Genomic DNA, 19,389 nt, shown 5'->3' with positions numbered 1-19,389 from the left:
ACCATTTGCATGCTAGGTTGAGAGGTAATGGAAACCTAAGGTAATTGACATTTTCTGAGTATCTCGAACATAGCAACATACATCGGAATCGCCGAAGTCGGTGACGTATTTCTCTCTTTATATAAATTGAATTATAGTAGGCATTTGTAACAGCATCGCATACCCAGTTGTGTGCAGATTTTACTATAAATTGCTCAAATATGGTTCACATTGAAATGTGCTATTGTCAGAAGGTAAGAGCGCTGTTTCTGTGTCTCACTATACCCCTCCGCTGCCAATGATACGATAACCAAAATTATCGCTGATACGGAAGCGCATATATAGACAAAGTTCACTGTAGTGGTAACAATAGTTTTTAGCAAATATTCTGGAATCGATGAGCGACTGAAACTTACATGTACAGAAAACAGTTGCTCAGGGTCTTGCTCCCGATAACAAATTCAAAAGGCAACGATATCCAAGAGTTTTTTCAGCTAAACAGTTCTCGAGATTCGCCATCGCAAGACAATACTCTACGAGACAATATTTCGCAAGACAATTCCTGGCAAGACTCATCACATTTCGTTCGGTATGTTGGCGGAAATATAAGCGTCACGCTGCTCACCCCAGTCTTCAGATCAGTTCTCGATGAAAATATTATTTTTCGAAAACCAACACTTGCTTAGTCCATTGAGTGGGACAAGCTGGTGGAATCTTACTAATAAGGTTAAGTGTAATTCATATGGGCAGTTAGGCAATTGAAATATCCGTTACGTTGTGAACAATCTCCATCGAATCGTTTTCTAGGCCCTTGTACGCATACAGGGAATTGCAACTGACGTAAATACTAAAATTGCTTACATCTGGACATCTAATTCTGTAGCTTTACAAACCGATATGTTTAGTTTGCAGTGGGCAAGTATAAAATTTCAATTTCCTCAGAGTAGTAGTTGGTAGTAGGGATTCTTTCGGATTTGAAACAATATTATAACGAATATAAATTAATAATATTTGTGCTATACATTGAAGTATGAAAATAGAGAGCTCAAATATTGGTAACTTTTCAGGCTCTGACCATTTGGGGAGCATGAGGCGGGCATGGGTTTTCGGGCCGTAGGACCACGTCCCGGGAAACCCCGATAGATCTGATGCTCTCTTACAGTCGGGTGGCAGCTGGTCGGTGCCTCTGGCGCCCGTCAATTTTGCCGATCCGATGCGGAGAGTTTCGGAGAAGTTGGTGGGCCCATGCCTGTCAAGACCACTCACCTCACCTTCTTGTGGGGCTCCTCGACACCCTGCACCGGCTTTGAGGTGGTCCACAGCGGTAGCTCCACGGCCGCCAGGCTCGCGGAAGCAAGGCTGACCTCGTTTGAGGAGGAAAACGCGGCCTTGCGTAAAGAGATAACGAGGCTGGCCGCTCGCACCCACGAGTGCCCGCGGTGCAACGGTCGGGCTATTGAGTCCGGCCACCCTCCGCGGGAGGGGAAACAAGAAGGCGCGCGTCTGGACGCCCTAGAGAAAAAGATGGACGAACTCGGTCCCTCCATCATGAGGGCCATCGAGGAACGGTTCGGGGGCCGAAGACCGCGCAGCCCCGAACCTCGGCGCAAGGCGGACCAACCCGCTGTCCCACGCGTCACCCAAGCCACAATGCTCCCGAGGGAGCAGGAGGGTGGCGAATGGAGGGTAGTGGAAAGAGGGCAGCGGAAGAAAAGGGCCGCAAGGAAGGAGGAGAAAAAAGAGGGAATGCCTGCTGCTCCTTCGTCACGACTAACGGGCGCACGGAAGACGGGCGCCGCACTAGTGACTAAGAAAGGAATGGCGCAGGCGACAAAAACGGCCGGGCTCCCCCGCGCACCGCGTACGTCCGCGGTGACGTTGACTATCAACGAGGGGGTTAAGACTTCGTACGCCGATGTTCTCGCGACGGCGCGACAGAAGGTCCCACTTGCGGAGATCGGCGTCGAGTCCCTCGGAATGAGGAAATCGATGACCGGGGGTATAATTATCCGGCTTCCCGGCGACAGAGACAGAGAAAAGGCGTCGCGATTGGCGACGCGTCTGGCCGAGGTGCTGGACCCGGCCGCGGTGAGAGTAGCGGCCCCGAACAGGACGGCGGAGTTGAGGGTGGCCGGGATAGACATCTCGGTCGCTAAGGAGGAGCTGCGGCAGGTGCTGGCCTCAGCGGCGGGATGCGGCAGTGAGGAGGTGCAGGTCGGAGAGATCCGTACCACCAGATACGGCCTTGGGACTGCATGGGTAAGGTGCCCAGTGGCCGGAGCCCGGAAATTAGCCCGGGACGGGAAAGTAGCTCTGGGCTGGTCCACGGCGAGGGTCACGGTTATCCCGAAGAGACCCTTGCAGTGTTTTAAATGCCTGGAGCTGGGGCACGTGCGGGTAACCTGCACGTCCAATGTGGATCGCGGGCATCTGTGCTACAGGTGTGGCGGTAGCGGGCATCGTGCCAGGGGGTGTCCCGCCTCCGCGCCCAAGTGCCCGTTGTGCGAGTCGCTGGGGGCGCCAGCCAATCACAAGATGTGCGGGGCGGCATGTGCTCCGCCGAGAACTAAGAGGAAGCCACCGATCCGTGAACCGACCGCGGAGGTAACGCAAGAGGGGAGCACCGTCGAACATCCAGCGGTAGATTGTCGGGAGGAGGCCATGGAGGTGATTGAGTGATTTTAACCGTCTCCTCCAATGCAACTTGGGCAGATCGAGAAGGGCGCATGACCTGCTCCTCCAGACTATCCGGGAGGGAGAGGTCGCCCTCGCGACAGTGGCCGAGCCGTATCGCGTCCCTGACGTTCCCAACTGGATCGGGGATTTGGACGGACTGACGGCCGTAAATTGGACGCCGACCCTGGGCGCCCTTGGCGCCCTGCTTGACCGTGGCAGCGGCTACGTCGCGGTCGAATGGGCAGGAATAGCGGTGGTGGCGGTCTACGTCTCCCCCAACAGCGGCCTTGCCGCGTTCGGGGACTTTCTGGACGATGTCGGTGAATGCGTCAAAAGGTGCTTTCCCCGCCAGGTGCTGGTCCTCGGGGACTTCAATGCTCACTCGACGCAGTGGGGGAATTCCGCGACGAACGCCAGAGGAAGATGGCTGACAGACTGGGCTGCGGGACTCGGACTCCTGCTGGTAAACAAGGATACGGCGAGCACCTGCGTGGCGTGGAGGGGGTCCTCCGTGGTCGACATCGCGTGGGCCATCTCGGAGCTGTACCCGAGGATCCGTGACTGGAGAGTGGCCGAGGGAGTCGAGACCTTGTCCGATCACCTCTACATATTTATGGAGGTGGTCTCGGAGGACGTGGACGAAAATAACAACCAAGTCGCCCGAGGTGGTGCGAGCTGCTCCGGCCCATCACAACCACCCAGATGGCGCCTGAAGGAGCGGGACAGGGAGATGTTGCGGGCGGCAGCCATCGTCTCGGCGTGGAGCTGGGACGCCCAAGGGACGACCAGTCTGGGAAGCGTCGACGAGGAGGCGGAGATCCTCCAAGGATACATGAGCGCGGCGTGCGACGCCTCGATGCCGCGCTCCGTCCCGGGCGGTGGACGCAACCGCTGCGTTCACTGGTGGACGCCGGAGATCGCGGAGTTGCGGGCGAGCTGCGTGCGGGCACGCAGAAGATTTCTGAGGGCCCGTCGCCGTAGAAGGACGCGCGACGAGGAGGAGATCTCCCGCTGCTACGGGGTCTACAAAGAGGCGAGACGGACTCTGCAGCGGGAGATCAAGATCGCGAAGGCTCGGTCTTGGAAGAAGCTGATCGAGGCGGTTGAATCAGACCCGTGGGGGCGGCCGTACAATGTGGTAACGAGGAAGTTACAACCCGCGGCCCCCCCGCTGACCGCCAACATGGATCCGGTACTGCTGGCCAAGGTCATCAGGACGCTGTTTCCGCGTCAGGACAGCGACGCGGGGCGGTCGGGATCGTCCCTCTCCTCCGGCGGGGGCGAGACGTCGTCAACAGCAACGGCGGCGACGACGTCGACGGAGCGGAGCGAGGAGCTGCAGGTCACTCAGGAGGAGCTTCTCGCGGCGACTAAGAAGATGGCGTCCCGGGACGTGGCACCGGGTCCGGACGGAGTTCCGGACCGAGTCTGGGCGGAGACGATGGAGGTGGTGGCCCCTCGCGTGCGGCATCTGTTTACCCGATGCCTGAGGGAGGGCATCTACCCGCGGATGTGGCGGACGGCGAGATTGGTCCTGCTGCGAAAGGAGGGTCGTCCGCCGGAATCGCCGTCGGCGTACTGGCCGATATACCTGCTGGACGAGATCGGGAAGCTCCTGGAGAGGGTGATCGCCGCCCGTCTGGAGGCCCATATCTCGGGGCGGGTTCCCGGATGGCACGACAGTCAGTACGGCTTTCGCCGGGGTCGCTCCACGGTGGATGCTGTGAAGCGGGTGAGGAGCATGGCGGAGGACATGGTTTCCCGCTACGGAACGGCGGTAGCGGTCTCCCTGGACGTCAGCAACGCCTTCAACTCTATCCCCTGGGCGAGGATAATGTAGGGTCTGCGACACTTCGAGGTGCCGGCGTACTTGGTTGAGGTCATCGGAGCCTACCTGAACGATAGGTGGATCACCTTCACTGGGAGGAACGGGGAAGAGAGAAGACGTGTGGAGCGCGGCGTCCCGCAGGGTTCGGTGCTAGGACCGATCTTGTGGATCACGGCTTACGACTCCGTCCTTCGATGCCCGATGCCCCCGGGCACGGGCTTGGTTTGTTACGCCGACGATACCTTGGTGCTAGCCGGGGGACGGTGGTGGAGTGAGACCGTGATTCTCACGGAAGACGCTGTGGCATGCGCGGTGCACGCTATTCAGCGACTGGGATTGAGCGTGTCGCCGGCCAAGTCGGAGGCCCTATGGTTCTTCGACCGCCGCCACAGGGGATCCCCTCCCGATGGTTTGTCCGTGGCCATAAATGGCGAAGCGGTGCCGGTGAAGTGTCGTATGAGGTACCTGGGCCTCACCATCGACAGTCGGTGGACGTTCGGACCACATTTCCAGCTCCTGGCCCCGAGGGTGATGGCCGCAGCCAACGCCTTGTGCGGCCTTCTTCCGCAGGAATATAGGAATATAGGCGGAGCAGGGTCGGGAGTCCGCCGACTCTACGAGGGAGTGATCCGGTCCCGGGTCCTTTATGGGGCACCGGTGTGGGCCCAAGATCTGATGGCCAACCGTCGCAGTCGTACCCTGGTGAGGTGACTGCAAAGGACGATCGCTATCCGAATAGCCAGAGGATATCGAACAATATCCTACGAGTCGGCGACAGTGCTGGCGGCGTCCCCCCCGTTTGGCTGCGGGCCCTTGAGCTCTGTCGGGTGTATGAACACCTGAGGGCACCGCCTTCGACGGCGGCGCTGTCGCCGGAAGGCCTCTCGGCCTCGAACGTCCGGGAAGAGGCAAAGCTGGAGATCTGGGAGCGGTGGCGTTCCCAGCTGATGGAGGAGGACGCCAGGCGGCCACACCGAGCCGTCCGCGCCGTGCTTCCCAATTGGGAGGCTTGGAGAGATCAAGGCGGGGTTCCGTTCACCTTCAGGACGACACAGATGCTCACCGGACACGGGGTCTTCGGTGAGTACCTGCTGAAGATCGGGCGGGAGGTGACGTCCACCTGTCACCACTGCGGGGAAGAGGAGGACACGGCACAGCACACGCTGGAGTTCTGTCCAGCGTGGGCGGAACCGCGGCGCGTCCTGCAGCTCGACATCGGCGAGAGGTTGGCTCCGGAAGCGGTCGTTGAGGCCATGCTCCGAGGGCCCCGGGAGTTTAACGCTGTCCGCACCTACTGCGAGGAGGTTATGCAGAGAAAGGAGCGGGCAGAGAGGGACCGGAAGAGAAGAGCCGATCCCAGTAGATCGTCGCATCAACGTCGCAGGGGCTCCGTACGACGCAGGGGCGCGGCGCCACCGTCGCTGCCCCGGGTGCGTCAGATTAGGGGACGTGGCGCTAGGAGGAGTGATTCCCCCTAGCTTTCCAACTCAAGCCGAGACGCCTCCCTAGACAACTACAGCGGCAGGGAGATAGACGACGAGGTTGCACTCGGTAGTGATTCGCAAGAGACCCCGGGTGCACCTCTGAACGTCGGGATGACCACCGTGGGGTTTTAGTCGGTAAGAGTCCGACACTACACGGTCGTTGCTACGCAGCGCCGAGTGTCCATGAGGATTTCCCCACGATAAAAAAAAAAAAAAAAAAAAAAAATACAAAAAAAAAAGGCTCTGACCATTTCCAACTTTTGTTAATCTTATCAAAGTCTTACCGCGTATTTCGAGGTGCCAACTATCAAATACACGTGTAACTAGAACCATAATTTAAGAACAATAGTTCGTGTTTGCATTCTGTGATAACCAGGTAATTATTTCGTGGTCGTATCGTAAACAGTAAGAAGCAAGGTTAGTCAATTACTTATATATTCATCATTCGCATATTCGTGAGCTCATTCCGTAAAACAAGCAATTACACTAGCTGCATTAGGAAGGAAAGTCGTTTTATGTATAATAATAGAAACTACGGAAGGAGCAGAAAATTCACAGTTCTTTGCCAGATTTTATAGAATATGTAGTATATATTTCTTTCTCTGTCAAAGACAAGGAAATACACAGACGCTACCAGAGTGTCTGTACACTACGAAGACAATGTTGTTTTCTTATGTTCATGTAGACGCTCAAGGCGAATAATGCCTGGGTAGGAATTTTTTTCCTGGTTATAGTAAAGTGTGTTGTTTGTACGACAGGGGCCCAGTGTTGAACCCTGAAATCTCCTAATGTTATCCAAGGATACAAACGCAGGGGCAGCTACAGATGTAAAGGTGACAATTAACATGTGATTGGATGCCCAGTGGTTAGACTTCGAAACATAATAGGTAAAGGTTGGTTTTGAATGTCATTCGAAAGGGAGAAATAGAGACCTTATTAAGAGGATACTACAGTCAGACCGGGTTGCAAGCTCCAAAGAACTCTCGGCAGTAGAATTAGCCAAAAATTGTCAGATTGGTGACCTAAATGGTCGTTGATTGCTTCTCGGCGGAAATACCATCACAACTAAATAAAGGGTATTCATTCAGAGTTGCTACATTTCTAAACATCCAGGTTGGAAACGTCGAGCTACATTAATAATCTATTCGAACTAGGATTCTTCATATGATTGCGATCGAGCATCACTTAACACAAGCTCCCATGATCGTTCAATTTTACTTAATACGACCATATTCTGATTTGTGGTTCGCTGTACGAGAAACACAATAAAAATCTTTTTCAGCTAGAGACAGTAGCATTCTATTTTGTAATAATATTATAGAGCTGTCATCCACCTATAGTCAATTTACTACTGCTCACCTACATCCCGTTCTTTCAACCACTTCTGTTTTACCATATCGGAATCCTTCTCTGCGATCATAATAGTCGGCGCATTGGTATCACCACTGATTAAATTTGGCGTAATCAAACTATCTCTGACTCGAAGTCCAGTAACTCCGTAAACTCGTAGCCAAGGATCTACCACGGCTTTTGAATCCGACTTAGGTCCCACCTTGCAAGTACCCACGGGATGAAATATAGTCGCAGGATAAAATCTGATCATGCATTCCCAGTGAAGATCGCTATACATAAGAACATGCTTGCAGCCTGGGAATGGTTTCGGATTCATTTCGCTTCCGTAACGTTTAAACGAATCAGTTTAACTCAACTCGAACACAAACTTTACTCCTTCGAAAAATGTTGCCATGTCTTCTGGCTCCTGGAAATAATTTGGATAAATCAACGGATAATCGAAAGGATTGTTTCTTCGAAGGTTGATATCACCTCAGCTTGTTGGTCTTAAAAGCGTAGGATACGCGCTCCACACGTCCTTATCCTGAAGCTCTCCATACACGGCGTCGTAGCATTCTCTGATCAATCCAAGAATCTCTCTAATGATTTCGTCCTTCCATCCCGATGAATAATAATGCAGTTGTATGTCTGGAAAATCTTCGGAGGAATTCGCGTATTTGGTATTGATAAAAACTATTCCGTCGATATTTCCTAAGTTGGTCCAAGGACTTTTTCCGAGTGTGACGTATTCTAGTACGTTGTTAATATTATACAACCTACTCTGTACCAGTGCAATTTCTTCATTCACCAAGAACGTAAGGCCACCCGTACTTATATGGTCTTGAAGATTATGGCCCACTTTTAAATCCTGAATCACTGGTATATCGTGTTCCATTAAGCGTTCTTTAGGTCCTATTCCCGACAACATCAACAACTGGGGACTATTGATGGCTCCTCTGGAAACGATCACCTCCTTCTTGGCACTAACGCGTAATGTCTCTCCGTCTCGAACAAATTCTACGACATAAGCCTTCTTCGACGACGGTTCTATTAAAATTTTGGTAACATGCGCATTCATAGCGACCTGTAAATTCTTGCGTGTCCTGGCTGGCCGCAGGAAGGCCTTTGCCGTGGAGCATCGGTTTCCATGTCTGACGGTAGCCTGAGGGTTCATGAAACCAGTGTGTCGTTCTCCGTTAATGTCTCCCTTCTCGTAACCCATTTCTTGACCTGCTTGAATGAACGCAGTGGCCAGAGGAGTGTGCCATCGTGGTTCTTCGACGGTTAAGTACCCGCCGGTCGAATGATACGGTGTTTTGGCGTGGCTGTGATTTCGATTGTCTTCGGATTTCTGGAAATAAGGCAGGACATCCTCGTAGGACCACCCTGGATTGCCTTGTTATTCCCAGATGTCGTAGTTTTTTTGGCACCACGAACGTATAGCATAGTATTTACCATGCTGGTGCCTCCGAGCACTTTACCACGTGACCAGAGGCAACGACCGTCTTCCATCGTTGTGGGTATAATTTACCGTAAAGTACACAGAACGCATTACGAATAATTTGTAGCGGTATATTGATTTGGGTTGGTTATTGATTCTCATTTACATCTGTTTGCATTCGGCAATACATTTTTCGATTTATCTTAAGAAGGATCCGCCTAATGTTCCTAAATATTGTATCTGTATGAACTCAGTGTAATCCAGGCGATATTACTAAAAGAAATAAATCTACACAATTATATTCCATCAAAATGGAATATACGAATAAATGGAACATACGACGTATAGCAACACGCTTGTGAGCATCGATAACATCGATTGGATCGATTGTGATCTCATCGCCCGAAAATGATGCGAATGACATCGATTTTATACTTCTCCGATTTCCTGTATCAATCTGTAACATTAAGCTATGATAGCTTGTTAAACGACTCATTCGCAAGATAAGACAATGTGACAGAGTATTATTACTAAATGCATATTAACATCATTTGTTTTTTCGGGCACTGAGGGCTTGGTTCTTTCATTCTTAAAGCTACATTTCTCGAATAGAATCTAGCGAAACTAATATTTATTTTTTTAATGAATGTATCGCAACGATTTTAATTGCCAAAAACATATTAACATTCTGAGCAATGTTTTCCTATACCTGCAACCGCTGTGATGCTTCACAGCCTTATTATTTAACTATATTCGCAAAATACTCCATTTAGATTTATGTGACGATACCTTATCACCTTAATGTAGGCTTAAATGGAGCAACTTAACCTTAACTCACTGACGAAAGAGGCAACTATTTTCGATATCGTGCAAGTAAATTAGAAAAAGCGATAGTTTGTAGATTGCGCTAGACTAATAAAAGGTATTATGTAATAATTTTTGACAAATACATCGCTATATCGACTGTTGTACATTTACTTGATTTTCAATGCGTCAAAAATGTTATAAATACTGTTCTTCTCACAAGAAAATCATTTTCTAACCATAAAGGTACAAAATTGTTAAACAACACATATGGTATTAAACATAAATTGCTTTGTCCCTTGAAAGCCAAGGCTGAGCGGCGGTTATAAATATGGGAAATAGTTGCTCGAAATGGTAGGTTTGACGAAGTATTTCGATGTCCTCGGATTCTTTGAAATCTTCCCATCTCCGTGTAATCACATTCTTTTTTGTGTATGCAGATGACAGGAGAATAAGAAGTTAATTGAAATTGTGGTGACACTGACAGTAATGGTTGAGAAAAGAATAAAACGGCAATAAATTTACAGTATAAATGTAGATACTATTTCTTAAAAAGTAGATCAGAGGTAATGAGATGTCAAAATATTAGCGAGTATGCAGAAATTTATGGGATACATACGTGGATTAAACACCAAACGTACGAGAGAGTTCCGATGCGACGTTATCCAAAACGACGAATGCTTCTGGCTGACGACCCCTTATATACTAAATTCTGGGCAATTATTGCACAACATGTAAAATAACGTAATTGCGTAATAGACACATCAGAATTTTTTTTCAAGGTTTGAACACTTAACATAATTTTGTAAAAGTGTCTATTTATACATAGGCTTATTTCTTGGTATAAACAGAACAATTTTCCAAAAATTACTTAGCAAATTACAACTAATCATTTTCACTATTAAGACTCAAGTAGACTTGTAGGGTGGTGGGAAGAGAGCACCCTATTCAACATAATATCGATGACTAAAGCATACTTTCAACAGTACAGATAGGAATAAAAATTATGAACGAGCGAGTTCGATTAGTGATCAAACTATTTTACCATTTCATCCGAATATTTAATAGATGGGCGTGTTTGGACATAGTTCAACATATGTCATTTTGCATATGACAGTCAGGAGAGAGATAGCCACTTTTGATAACGTGTAGACAAAAATGTATATAAATTATATAAGTACTTTGCTATTGTCACGTAATTTTTATAGTGAAAGCACAAGATTCAATATGAAATCAAGTTTATTTTTCACAGTTAGGTTTTTTGTTACAAAAAGATCGGAAGAAGAACTGTTCGGACCTGGCTCGTACCATCAAGGAAGAAAGCTCGGTGTGGGTGTGCCCTTTTGAACTCGGAACGTGGATTCGTCGTCCGCACTTTTGGGTAGAAAAGTGAGGGTAATGATCCGCGATGCCCATTGGTTAATAAATGAAGTTATTACGATAAAGAAAACCAGATATGGGCATCCTTGTTCATGGGAAAAGTCTGTTATTTCGCCAGACACCCGCTTTCTGTTTATGTTTATGTGAAGAGAAATGAAACTGAACAGATTCGGTTTACGGTGTCTCTTTAGGCCTGTTGCGGGTTAGCGTTAACAATGGATAGCTCTTAACGCCCAGACTATGCGGAATCTCGCAAGGACCATCGCATCTGGCGTAGCATGTGCTAAACAGAAATTTGATCCGTGACACTATCGTGGTGTGAGACCGGTACTGATGTCCTGAAACAATTTTCAATAAATCTATAAATACGTGCAACGTTGCATTATATTTTATCTGCCTGTTTGCACATGGAACCTAATGACAAATATACATGGTGTGTTTTTAAGTTGAACACTAAAGTACGTTTCGTAAATGTGAAGAATAGTAAATCGTAGTATTTGATTTAAGAATGGACTGATAAAATCGCATGAAATATCAATTTACAATATCTATGCTAGCTTTACCGGCCATCTCACAAAGACAAGATATGCATATAACCCAACCAATAAATCATGAATTTGTCTTTTTGCGTATAATTACATTAAAGAGGAGTAGTATCATTTATTTCAGCTTAGGTGGCCTATATAAAAATGTAACCATTTGCATGCTAGGTTGAGAGGTAATGGAAACCTAAGGTAATTGACATTTTCTGTGAATATCTCGAACATGGCAACATACATCGGGATCGCCGAAGTCGATGACGTATTTCTTTGTGTACATAAAGTGATCTATTGCAGACATTTGTAACAGTATCGCATACGTAGTTGTGTGCAGATTTTACTATTAATAGCTAAATCAAATATTCCCATTAAAATGTGCGATAAACAGATTTTAAACGCTTGATTTCAGTGACTCACTATACCCGTCTGCTGCCAGGGATACGATAACCAAAATTATCGCTGATACGGAAGCGCATGTATAGACAAAGTTCACTGTAGTGGTAACGATAGTCTTTAGCAAATATTTTGGAATCGATGAGCGACTGATATTTACATCTACAGAAAACAGTTGCTCAGAATCTTGCTCCCGATAACACATTCAAAATTCAACGATACACAAGAGTTTCTCCAGCTTAACAGTTCTTTAGATTCGCCATCGCAAGACAATATTCTACGAGACAATATTTCGCAAAAGAATTCCTGGCAGAACTCATTACATTCCGTTCTGTATTTTAGCGGAAATATAGGCGTCTCGCTGCTCGCCACAGTCTTCAGATCAGTTCTCGATCAAAACATTCTTTTTCGAAAACCAACACTTGTTTAGTCCATTGAGTGGGACAAGCTGGTGGAATCTTACTAATAAGGTTAAGTGTAATTCATATCGGCAGTTAGGCAATTGAAATATCCGTTACGTTGTGAACAATCTCCATCGAGGTCCCTAAGTATCGCACGGGCAACCGAGGCGAACAGATGTTTTTTCTTTTTTTTATTGTTTATTTGTTAAATTTTTACAATTTGTCCAGAAGGACATTTGGTAAAATATTATAGCTTAGAGAATAAAAGAATAAAAAAAAAAAAAATAAAAAAATAAAAAAAATAAATAAATAAAATATAGCATGTGGATGGTTACCCCCAGCGGGGTTCCATCTTCTAGGTTTCCTATTGCATCTCTTTTGCGAGGTCTACGGGATGCTTCCTCTTCAGTCTTCTTTCTATTTTGGTTTTATTTGTTTCAGCAACCAGCTGGTTTGGGTGTGCTGCAAGTCTTTCTTTGTACTTTTTTGCGTATCTAGCGATTTTCTCTTTGACTGTTGGAATTTTTAGATCTTTTCGTAGGTCTTCATTTCTGACAGTATCGCTCGGGCAACCGAGGCGAACAGATGTGTGTAAGCAAACGTGTGCTCCAGTCAAGTGATTCAGAGAAGTGCTACGAATAGTGATAGTGACAAACAATGCAGCAGCAGATATCAACAATCAAGATTGCAACCGAAGGAGAAAAATATTACATAAAAGGGTCGTCAGATTTACCAGGCTTACAGCAACAACAGCAAAATAATAACAACCAAAATGATATGGAAACAGAAGAAATGGAAGAGCAGTGGAGACAGGAGGAGTGCAGACACGACAACGAAATAAGTTACCAGGACGAAAACTGGAAGCTAGCAAAGACTAGCAAAAAACGTAAAATAATTCCAGGCACAAATGCTGCAGGAAACCCAGATACAGGAAAGCAGCGATGGCTGCAAGAATTACCTTTAAGAAACTCCTTCAGCTCACTAACGGAAGAAATAGACAATGACCCGACAAGCAAAACCACAACTAAAACACCTTACATATCAAAACCACCACCAATATTTGTTGAGGCCCAAATAATAGACCTGCTTATTGATCGACTAAACAATGTAGTCGGGAAGGATAACTACACAATAAAACAAACAAAATTAGAACAAGTAAAAATTCAAACAAACACCCCAGAAGTTTATAGGAAAGTGATAAATGAACTAAAGGAAAAAAATGCTATATACCACACGTACCAACTCAAAACAGAAAGGAGCTATAAAATAGTTATAAGAGGTTTACATCCAAAAACTAACACAAAAAAATTAAGTGAAGAACTAGGAAAAATTGGCCATGAAACAAGAGCAATAAACAATATGACAAGATACGATACGAAGCAACCATTGCCATTATTCTTAATAGAACTTGAACCCAGAACCAATAACAAGGAAATTTATGAAATCAAAAAAATACTAAATACAATTGTAACAGTGGAACCACCACGCTACAAAAAAGATATACCACAATGCATGCGGTGTCAACAATACGGACACACAAAAAATTATTGCAACAGAAGCCTGGCATGTGTTAAATGTGCGAAAAATCACCTAACAATACACTGCCCATACACAGGAAAAATAGAAGAAGTTAAATGCTATAATTGTAACGGAAACCACCCAGCCAGCTACAAAGGATGTGAAATAAGGAAACAAATACAACGTAAACTGTTTCCTCCACTTCGCAACAGATCATACAATAACCATCAACCACAACAAAGTATAACGGATAATGAAACAACATTGAAAGCACAATACGAACTAAACGCTATAAACAGAAACATAGATCCCCAAGGTAACCGAAGCTACGCACAAGTAACTAAAAGCATTAGCAAACCAACGCTTGCAAACAATCAGAATGAAAACAATAACATCGAAGACGTTACAGACATCAAAGAAATGCTCAAACAATCCATTAAAGGTATGGAAATGTTAGGAAAAATGGTAAGTGATCTAAACACAATACTAAGACAACAAGCACAACAAACAACAATCATGTTACAACTACTCACTAACTTGCTAAGTAAAAAATAGAGATGGACATTTTGAAAATAGCAGTCTGGAACTCCAATGGCTTGCAACAGCGAGCCCACGAAACTAAAATATCTTTGTATAAAAATAATATTGATATACTACTTGTCTCAGAAACACATTTCACCCTAAAAAACTACATGAAAATACCGTACTACACCATATACGATACCAAACATCCCTCAGATAAAGCACATGGAGGAACTGCAGTAATAATAAAAAATGACATCAAGCATCACTTACATAGTCAAACAAATCAAGAACACCTACAAGCAACCACTGTCACAATACAAACCAATGACAATTACTTCCAGATGTCAGCAGTATATGTACCTCCGAGACACAAAATGACACTTAAAAAATGGGAAGAGTACTTCCAATCCTTAGGCGACAAATATATAGCGGCAGGAGACTTTAATGCAAAGCACACATTATGGGGTTCGAGAATTAGCACGCCGAGAGGTAGAACATTGGAAAAATACATTAGAAGCAGCAACCTCAACGTACTATCTACAGGAAAACCAACGTACTGGCCGACAGACCCCAATAAAATACCTGACCTGTTGGATTTTGCAGTAACAAAAGGGCTAAATGTAAGCAAATTAAAAATAGCAACCAGCCTCGAGCTTAACTCCGACCATACACCAATTATAATAGAATATACAAGCAAACCACTACTTTATAACAAGTCAGAGTCGCTTCGCAATAAAACCACCAATTGGCAAACTTTCAAAGAGCTGATCGAAAACAAAATCAACTGCAATATCCCGTTGAAAACACCTGAACACATTGAGCAGGCAGTAGCAACTTTGACAGAAATAATACAGGAAGCAGCGTGGGCAACCACCACCTATGAAACAAATAGCAGGCAATCAAAGATTATTTCGCAGGACATCCTAGACAAAATCAGGGAAAAAAGAAAAGCGAAAGCAAAATGGCAAAAACAGAGAACACGAGAAAACAAGAAAAACCTAAATAAACTTGCGAAGGAACTAAAGAATAAAATAAGGGAACATCATAATAACGAATTCTCAAAATTCATCGAATCACTATCTGCGCATGAGAATACCAACTACTCCCTATGGAAAGTCACTAACAAAATTAAGAAAACAATAAAAACAATCCCAGCAATCAGAAAAATGGACAACACATGGGCCAGAACCAACGAAGAGCAGGCAGAAGAATTCTCAAAGCACCTACAAAATATATTTTCGCCGTATGAAATTAATAACAGCATCCCTGGATGGCAAACAAATGAAGAAGTGGAAAATGCCAGCAACACAACTGATAAACGCTGCACCATACTCAGCACAACAGCGCAAGAAGTTACAAACTTAATTGAGGCAACAAAGACAAGTAAAGTACCAGGATTTGACTTGATCAATGGGAAAATCTTAAGAAACCTTCCCCCAAAGGCAATAAGACTAACAACGATAATATTTAACGCAATTCTAAGAATACAGTGCTTTCCTACACTATGGAAAATAGCACAGATAGTAATGTTACCCATACCAAACAAAAACCCACATCTAACTGCATCCTACAGGCCGATATCATTACTACCTGCGTTTTTCAAATTATTAGAGAAAATAATATATAACCGCTTAAAACCAACAATAGAAAAAGAAAAACTAATACCGAACCATCAATTTGGATTCAGGAATAAACACTCCACAATAGAACAAATGCATAGACTCGTCAATGAAATCTTACAGTCGCTTGAAACAAAACAATACTGCACAGCACTCTTTATGGATATCGAAAAAGCATTCGACAAAGATAACCATGAAAAACTTCTTCAAACAATCAAAAAGCAATTTCCAGAACAAATCTACAAACTACTCAAATCTTACTTAAACAACAGAACCTTTGTAGTAAAAATAAATGATGCATACTTTGAAATTAAGGATATCAAGGCAGGAGTACCGCAAGGAAGTGTCTTAGGACCAATATTATACACACTATACACGGCAGATATACCAACAACTGTCAACAGTAAAACACTGACGTTTGCGGACGATACGGCCATACTAGTGAGGCATGCAAATCTAGAAACGGCCGCCGCACTACTACAAGAACACACTACAAAAATAGAAAAATGGCTGCAAAACAAACAAATAAAAGTGAACACCAGCAAGTGCAACCACATAACATTTACACTTAGAAAAGGAAAAACACCAGATATTCAACTGAACGGCGCCCACATAGCACAAACAAAGCAAGTCAAATATCTGGAAATAAATTTAGACACACGCCTTACATGGAAGCACCATATAAAATCAATAATAAACAGAATAAGTGCAAAAAGGAAGCAGATGTACTGGTTAATCAATGGAAAATCTAAATTAAGCACAATGAATAAACTAAATATATACAAAACAATAATCAAACCAATCTGGACATACGGAGTCCCATTATGGGGGACGGCAGCAATGAGTCACATAAGCAAAATAGAAATAGAGCAAGCAAAAATTTTAAGGACAATAGTTAACGCTCCATGGTACGTTAGAAATGAAGACCTACGAAAAGATCTAAATTCCAACAGTCAAAGAGGAAATCGCTAGATACGCAAAAAAGTACAAAGAAAGACTTGCAGCACACCTAAACCAGCTGGTTGCTGAAACAAATAAAACCAAAATAGAAAGAAGACTGAAGAGGAAGCATCCCGCAGACCTCGCAATAGAGATGCAATAGGCAACCTAGAAGATGGAACCCCGCTGGGGGTAACCATCCACATGCTATATTTCTATTCTTTAAGCTATAATATTTTACCAAGTGTCCTTCTGGACAAATTGTAAAATTTAAACAAATAATCAATAAAAAAAAAAAAATATATATATATCCCGAAGTTCCGTGAGCATCCTAAGGCTAATCCATCAGCTAGGCCCTTGTACGCATACAGGGAATCGCAACCGACGTAAATACTAAAATTGCTTACATCTGGACATCTAATTCTGTAGCTTTACAAACCGATATGTTTAGTTTGAAGTGGGCAAGTATAAAATTTCAATTTCCTCTCTGTAGTAGTTGGTAGTAGGGATTCTTTCGTATTTAAAACAATATTATAACGAACATACATTAATAATATTTGTGTTACACATAGCAGCGTGGAAATACAGATCTCAGATATTGCTTATTTTTCACGCTCTGTCCATTTCCATCTTTTTTTAATCTTATCAAAGACTTATCGAGTATTTCGAGGTGCCAAATATCAAATACAAGTGTAACTAAAACCACAATTTAAGAGCAACTATTCGTGTTTGCATTCTGTGATAACCAGGTAATTATTTCGTGGTCGTATCATAAATAGTAAGAAGCAAGGTTAGACAATTACTTATATATTCATCATTCGTATATTCGTGAGCTCATTCCGTAAAACAAGCGATTACACTAGCTGCATTAGGAAGGAAAGTCGTTTTATGTATAATTATTGAAACTGCGGAATGAGCAGAAAATTCACAGTCCTTTGCCAGATTTTATAGAACATGTAGTGTATATTTCTTTCTCTGTCAAAGACAAGGAAATATACGGACGCTACCAGACCGTCTGTACATTACCAAGACAATATTTTCTTCTTATGTTCATGTAGACTCTCAAGACGCCTAATGCCTGGATAGGAATTTTTTTTCCTGGTTACAGCAAAGCTAAAGGACCGTCGCTCGCGGTCCTCCAGCGTCGCAGATATAACCTCTTATCTGCCCAACGAAAAACATACATTGTATCGACGAGCGCATACTTGTCACCAAGCAGCGAGTTCTGGAACTGTCGATTTCGGACCGTTTATTTTTAACAAAGAAGTCGGCCTGCGTGATCATCGGCGCGAGCGGCGGCGCGATCCGAGCATTTGGGAGGTCGTCACCCCGAAAGACAAGGAATCGGTCGAGGGAAATCAGTCTCAATCGAACACTCTAATCGATCAGTCGCATCCGAAATCTATAACCGATGAGTCTCATTCGAAAACTGTAACTGTAAGTCGCATTTGAACAGTCTCATTAGGAAATTCACACCGCATACATCAAAAATCGAGTCGAATCTCTGTAAATCATTATCTGTATTTATCACGAAACAATTTGTGACGCTTCTGTCATTATTTAATTTATTGTTAAAAATACATGCTATATTAACCTGTTAACACAGTGTTAAATTCATACAACCATCCCTGTTTCCTTAATCGAAACAAGGGGACCGACTATTCCGCGGCGTCGATTACACGAATCGTAGCGAGAATTTATTACTCTCGCTGACGAGTTTTCCTCGCGACCGCGTCACACCGCGAACGGTCGTAACAGATGTATTTAAGACAGGGCCCAAGTTTGATTCCTGAAATCTCCTGATGTTACCCAAGGATTCGAAAGCAGAGGACATCTACAGATATAAAAGACGACTATTAACATGTGATTGGATGTCCAGAGGTTAGTCCTGTATTGAAACAATATAGGTAACGGTTTGTTTTGAATGTTATTCGAAAGGGAGAAAGAGGGAGCTTATTAAGGAAATACTCCAGTCAGACCGGGTTGCAAGCTCCAAGGAATGCTTAACAGTAAAATTATCCTCAGATTGTGGGATTGGTCACTGAATTGGTCGTTGATTGCTTCTTGGGAGAATTATCATACCGCAAAATGAAGGATTTTCATTTGGAATTGCTACATCTCTGAACATCCACACTGGTAACGTCGAGAACGAGGCAGATGAAATATAATAGTAGGATGAAATGAAGTTAACGTAAGAGATGTTTGATCGTAATTATACAAAGTTGCCTTTTTACATTACTAAAGTTATACTCTTTCCGTTCGCAAGTTTAGGGTGAACAAAACGATGCGCTCTATCTTCTGCTCGACACTGCTTTAACGTTTCCTCATGCAGAAAGTATTAGAAAGTCTTTAAGGCATATTGCCGAGTACAGTCGTTTACAAAAGTATAGCGCGCGCAGGCGTAAAAGAGCGCATGTCAGTTTATATGGGAGAGAAAAAAGCTATCTGAAATAACTGGACGTGCCTACCCGGACGATATCGTGAGACGGGCTCTGTTGACCGTAATATGCCATGAAAATATAATTTCAATT

General features: G+C 44.5%; 1 pseudogene; it reads right to left on the bottom strand.

Annotated features, from left to right (window-relative positions):
• Nucleotides 1-7,315: 7,315 nt before the first annotated feature.
• LOC139986567 (glucose dehydrogenase [FAD, quinone]-like) lies at nucleotides 7,316-8,953 on the bottom strand (annotated as a pseudogene).
• Nucleotides 8,954-19,389: the final 10,436 nt, after the last annotated feature.

The sequence above is a fragment of the Bombus fervidus genome, chromosome 4 (genome assembly GCF_041682495.2).
Source record: "Bombus fervidus isolate BK054 chromosome 4, iyBomFerv1, whole genome shotgun sequence".
Classification (NCBI taxonomy): domain Eukaryota; kingdom Metazoa; phylum Arthropoda; class Insecta; order Hymenoptera; family Apidae; genus Bombus; species Bombus fervidus.
This window is presented reverse-complemented; position numbering and strand designations above follow the sequence as displayed.